Genomic DNA, 5,831 nt, shown 5'->3' with positions numbered 1-5,831 from the left:
AAGAGCTGGCATTTTCTGAAGGGTGCCTTGAGCCTAGCTGAGGGGTGCATTGAGCCTAAGAAGCTTTTGAATCACTGGACTAAAGGAGCATTCAGGTCCCTTCTGGCCTTAAAAAAATCTATTGAACTCTCACATATCAATAGACAGAATCAGTAACCAAATGATCTCCCCACCCCTTGGTTTGGTACCTGGAAAAAAAAGAAAAGGGAAATCCTTCCAAGGTGGTTAGTAGGGTTTGCTCAGCTTCAGATTGGTATGATTATTGCTTTGCACTTTGAAACACACTCAGAGCTGAACTTGAATAAGAAACCATCACCCTGATGTCTTTGCAGTTAGTGCTATAATTGTCCATCATTGCTTGATCCAGTAGCTGCTGGAGTACAAGATCCATATGCGAAGGCAAAGTAAACCTTTTCACTTTTACTTGATTTGAAGAGGGTCCTAATAAGATGATACTCATTGTTATAACCAGGACGACTCTGAAATTAATAGAAGAATCATAACCACTACAACGGCCAAAGCAAGTAAAATCCATCATGCTGAGAACATAGCAATGAAATCAAATGTGCATGTATACCTGTAGATCATATGCTCATTCATCTTACAATCAAGTACAAATGCAAATTTAAGGGTTTAGAAACCCACCCCGCCGACACACAAGATTGCATTTGTAACAGCATCAACACACACTACAGGGTGCAATTTACAGCTCAAGATGCCAGATTCATTCTTCACTCTTTTTTCTCAGAGTGGTTTCCAAGGATGCGAAGTAGGCATAAAAAGATCGAGTCAAGTATCAGTATACACAACAGGCAAGGTGGTGGAAGATAACAGGGAGAAGGGGCAAGATTGGTCTTGTAGATTGTCGTGTATCTGAAGATAATACTTCACACAAAATGAAACACAAAACCAAAGCAATTGTGCCTTATTCCAAGCTCAGGCAAGGTGGGATCCCCAAGGCTTCAAGGTCTGCTAGACATTTCTTAAGAATATTCATTTCTTGGCCAGCCGGGGAATATCTGGGTCTCTGTGGATTAAACAATGACAGTACTATACTATAGGACATACCAGGCGCATCTACTCTCATTACTATGCCATAATTATGGCACGTTTACTTTAGTGCCTGTAATAACAAGTACTAACAATGCACCGTAATCGGCAGTACTGGGCATTAGTGCAAGCAAAGCTTTTTTTGTGATGCTGAAGGTTCATTGGACTAAGCCTACTGCACAGTGCTTGCCAGCTGTGCTAATGCACAGTAGAATTAGTCCAATGGGCATTAAGCATCTCGTGTAGACACGCCCACTGTACTGTATGATAGCACTATACTTTTAAGACAAAGCTGTTATTGGTTATGACTCTTATTACAGCAGTGATCAGAAGCCCCAGTGACAAGGCAGTCCCCATCTAGGATTGGTTTATAATTCAAATAGACAACCCAGAAGAAATAGAGGAAAAATGGTTTGCCTAAGGTTATGTACTACCTCAGTGTCAGAGGAAGGGAATAGCAACCAGGGGTGCTCAGTGCCATCCCAATCCTCTACACCGGATTGTCTCAGCAGAGCTGCAAAACCCCCAACTCTTAGTGTAATTATGCTCTGTGCTGCCTGTGCTAAACTATACAGCAAGGAAAGGCAAAGGCAGTAATCCACTGATATATGGAGTGGCTTTTGGGATTTTGTATCTGTCAATCACTCCCACTCACTCACTCTTCCCATGTATAGAGATAAATGCCCAGACAATGACTTGATTCAGAAATCAGTCTGGCATTTCCCTGACAGATTTCTGTCTCAGTTTTTTTTTCCTACGGTTTATTGAAAAGTCCAATGGAAGCTGAAAAAATGGAAACCGGCCCTTGGTTGTTTGACAGCTGTAGTAAAATCCTTGGTAATAGGGTGCCATTTAAAAAGAGAAGAGACTGCAACTGCCTGTGACACCCCCTTGTCTTCTCCTCTTTTTCTCAATGGAATAAAACAAAACATTTCCACCACTTCCAAAATAAATTACATCCTGATGTAGCAAAAAGCACTCAGTGGGTGTCTTTACACATTAATGCACCTTAGATACTACATTAGTTTAGTCCTTGTTTAATAAAATACTAACTAAATGCATAGTACCTAGAGTTCCTGCACAGTACAGCCAGTGCATGGTTATGGAGTGACACTTACTTTATTAGCCTAATAACACTGCGCAGTGGGCTATTAGCATGGTTTGTCCTGTGATGTGCTACTGCACAGAATTATTAGGCTAATGTTCAGTAAGCATTTTGTGTAGATGCACCCGGTATGGAGGAACAGAATATCTGAAGGAAGATGATCCTTCTTTATCGGGGCAAAGAGATAAAGCAGTAAGGAAGAGATCAAATTATCCAATAGCATCTCCCTATCAACCACATCAGCTCCTCAAATCATCTCCCCATCCACACATTCTTTTTATTGGATTTTGGGATGGACAAGAAGACACACAATGCTGGCCAAAAAAAGGGAGTATTACTGGTAAATGAGTAGGTAACAAAAACTAGAACTTCTTTTTCTTTACCAAATGATCTATGTACAGGAAGAACTTATATTCTGGAGAGAGAAATGAGACCAATTTGCAATTTAACCAGATACATTAACACTGATGACAAAAAGATACCTACAGCACTAATAAAATAAGAGATCAACTGCAGCATATATACAAAAATAGAATAGGTTAAAATGTAACAATCATTATATATATATATATATATAAACACATATACACACATACACCTATATTCCTTTTGCTATAGGTAATGTGCCTTTGATGCACATCTGATCTGTTCTGAGGTGGTGCTGAGGCTACAGACTCTTACCGAAGGTAATATGAATTTCTTTATTCCTCTTTGTTGTTCTAGCTGAAGAACACAAGTCAATAGACTTTATAGTTGCACTTGCCTCCATTTCCTTATTTGCCCTTTGTGGGAGCTAGCTGGGAAACCAGTCCCTCCAAACAAGGAGACCATAGGTATGGAGAAGATGTGTACCCAAAGGAAGCGGCCATAACAATTGAACAAGGCAGATGGTTGCTTTCTTTCCATTTTTTTCTAGCAGTGTACTTGGCTACCAGCAAAGCTGGATGAATGCATTTTATATATGTTCTTGTATTTTGTCTATGTTCTTGCCTAAAAAAATAACACTTCCTTGATGAAAAGACTACAAAGAAGCTAGAGCTGAAAGGAAATGACTTACAGGTTAAATTCCCTGGAGCCTTAGTGAGCTCAGACCAGCTGGGGCAAAGCCAAAGCATACGGTACATGGAATCAGCTTTAGATGTAAGCCTAGGAGAGAAGGGAAGGCCCTCTTTAAGCTGGCCTGCCAAGGCTGTACTAATGTCCTTCAGGACTGCTTGGGAATTTGGAAGGTAGGCTCTACAACAAGGGTTGGCAATGTTGCAAGTTTACCATGTGGAGGTCAGCGATAACTCCTGTTCCTTTCATAGTCCTGAAAGTAATATTTCTTGTACAGTGGTGAAGTCCACAGGGGTTATCGGACACACTTGATGGGCTCCTTTCCTGGGAGAAGGCATCCGAAAGTTGCCGATGATCTTTGTTATTCCTCCAAGGTGTTGCCTCCAAATGCAAGTGCGTTCTGTCCTCAAAGATGGAGTGGGTGCACAACAGTCCTTTTAAATTCTACATCAGAAGAGGAAACCCTCCAAAATGAAAGCTAAGTTGACTTTCGGCATTGAGCATTGGAAGAACCTTTTGCTGTGCCCGGCCAGGTCTGTTGCTACAAAAAGAGGTTCTTATTGAGATTCAGGAACAGCCCAAGAGAGGCAAGTAATGAACAATGCGGTGATGTCAGACTTCTAACTCTGCTCCAGATCAAATGAAGTTACAGAGGAGGGCAACTAGTAAAGTGATTTCAGGCTGGGAAAGCTGAGAAGAAAAATCAAGGTCATCCAGAAGCTGGTAGGAGCATGAGACTCTTCACGATTCAAAGGCTTTCAGCCATAGCATCCAACCAACTGACGATCAGCTCCTCTTCCAAAGTCTCTGCTCTTAGGAGGAAGGAGCCTGTATCTGCTGAGTATACTTGCGGGTGGAAGATGTATGTACACTGGAGTAGTGCTCTGCAAAAGGGTCAGACGATATGGAGCGGGTTGACTGTAGAGATCCTGTCTTCTAACAGGAAAGTGGATTAATTTGCTATTTTTATCCCATGAAACACAGCTCCTCAGATGGGCTTTAATGGGGAGCAGTTCCAGGCCTTCAGAGTCTAATTAATGTTGTTGGCTTGTGTCAGAGGTGCTGATGGTTTGAGGCAGATTACTTTTAAGCTATGTTGTAGTTATTTGCTGCAATGTAGCGTTGTGTTTCCATGCACGGAAAGGAAATATCCCCAGACAAGGCTGTCTGTGGGGGAAACACTGGGTTGGCAGACCAGAGAACTAGGGATTTTATGATGGATTTTATGTTCAAACTATGTTTTTTTAGAATATAAGTGGTTTAAAGTGCCACTGCTATGTATAAAAGAGCAGAGCACGTCATGAATGCCTGTGTGTTGCCCCAGCTTCCAAACAGCCTGCTGATGTATCGGACATGAAACAAAACAATCACAGAAAATGAGGGTGGGAAGGGACTTCGGGAGGTCACATCTAGTCCAACCCCCTGCTCCAAGCAGGACCAGCCCCAACTACATCATCCCAGCCAAGGCTTTGTCTAGCCAGGGCTTCAAAACCTCCAAGGATGGGATTCTGCAAGTTTAATACAGACCTCGTGTACCGGGGTCTCTGGGAAGACTCAGCTCCGCTAGCCCAGCCACAGACAAGCTCATTTCTATTATTACATTTCAAGGCTCATTTCAAAACACATCCAAATGGGAACAGATCGGTCAGGGGACTGGGCAAGGGGATACACAACCTTATGCTGGGATGTCCCCAGTTCAATGGTATGCCCCACTATGCAGATGCCCAAGTTCATTGGCTCGTCAGTGACTTGCTGGAAACACAAGCATGGATTGAGTCAACGCTGAAAAATAAAAGTCAACCTTAGCTAGCACCCTTTTTATATCTCAACAGGAAGCATGGGCAATGAACTACTCCTTTCCTTCTAGAGTTGGCCTCTTTAGGTTACACTTTGCTCACCCTGCACTGGTGCTGGGCTGAGAGGGAGGGTTCCCTGCTGCCAGTACAGGGCCTTTGAGATGCATTCAATACAAGTTAAAGCTGGCAGAATATAAAAAAGACAGACAATAGCAGTGGGACACACACCTCAGCTTGTATTTTTAGTTTACAGTCTTCCAGAGAACTCATTCCTTTTTGCACACCATCTTTATCAAAACCATTTGAATGCGAGTGGGCCTCTCAACAGACTTTCAAAATTATCTCTTCATATTGCTCTCACCAGATATGACAGCCAAGGCTGCTGCTTACGGCTGTTAACACAAGACTGTGACAGTTCAGGATAGGAATCCTTGTAGCAGCTTTTGGGAGGCTTCTGCTTATCTGGGCTGAGCCATAAGCTTCCAGATTTCAGTTTAATTTGAGCCTATTTTTAGCACTGATAGTTTAGAGGCAAATAACCAGAAAAAAAAAAAAAATCAACGAAGGAGAAAGGAATGGCTTTCATTTTACTTTAAAAGGAACACAGTCAATCTATTGAGGGCCAAGTTTCACATGTTGATTTAGTTTGATAAGGGCTGTCAGCCTGGCTCCTATAAAACAACACAGCAAAGGGGTAGCCATCGATTGAGTGTGATGAACCAACAATGATAGGGCGCATCCTCAGCTGGTGTGACTGGCACGCCTCCGCCTGCACCAGCTGAGACTCTCGGCCCATGCGACGAGTCCTCTGCCAGCAGGTTTGA

Source organism: Alligator sinensis, unplaced genomic scaffold, assembly GCF_000455745.1.
Source record: "Alligator sinensis unplaced genomic scaffold, ASM45574v1 scaffold358_1, whole genome shotgun sequence".
NCBI lineage: Eukaryota > Metazoa > Chordata > Crocodylia > Alligatoridae > Alligator > Alligator sinensis.
This window is presented reverse-complemented; position numbering follows the sequence as displayed.